Genomic DNA, 580 nt, shown 5'->3' on the forward strand with positions numbered 1-580 from the left:
GTACTGCTGTTCTGTGAGATCCATTTTGTCTATTTTATACTTTGTAAACAATAATATAAATTTATAATATTATTTGTATATATGTATGATACTGATACTTTAACAATGTTTTAGGATTGAAAGTTAACCTTAACCTAACCTAATAAATTTTACTTTTTTTTAAAGTAACTCTCAATTCTAAAACAGACTAAAAAACCATTAAAAAAGAAATTAATATGCTCATTTATTATGTGTGATATATAAAATACTTTATCTTGTGAGGTCGCTTAATGGCCAGGCCGGGAAATAATATTATTTTATATGTATATATAAATGTACAGGGTTGGGTACGTCCCTACAAAACGCTCTTTCAGACCCGGGTAATAAAGTATCATTTCTAATTCTAATATAAAATACTTTATCTAATTTTAATATTATACTCTCTTACTTATCACAGCAACGGCCAACGTTTTCGCGGTGTATAGAGACAATTGCGCTTATATGTTCTAAGATCCCGCGTTTATATTCAAATTTAGTAGAGTTTACTCTCCTAACCCACCTCGGAAGCAGGGTTCATAGAGTTAACTCCGGGGTTACTTTA

Source organism: Temnothorax curvispinosus, unplaced genomic scaffold (genome assembly GCF_003070985.1).
Source record: "Temnothorax curvispinosus isolate PA1 unplaced genomic scaffold, ASM307098v1 QBEX01016598.1, whole genome shotgun sequence".
NCBI classification, from domain to species: Eukaryota; Metazoa; Arthropoda; class Insecta; order Hymenoptera; family Formicidae; genus Temnothorax; species Temnothorax curvispinosus.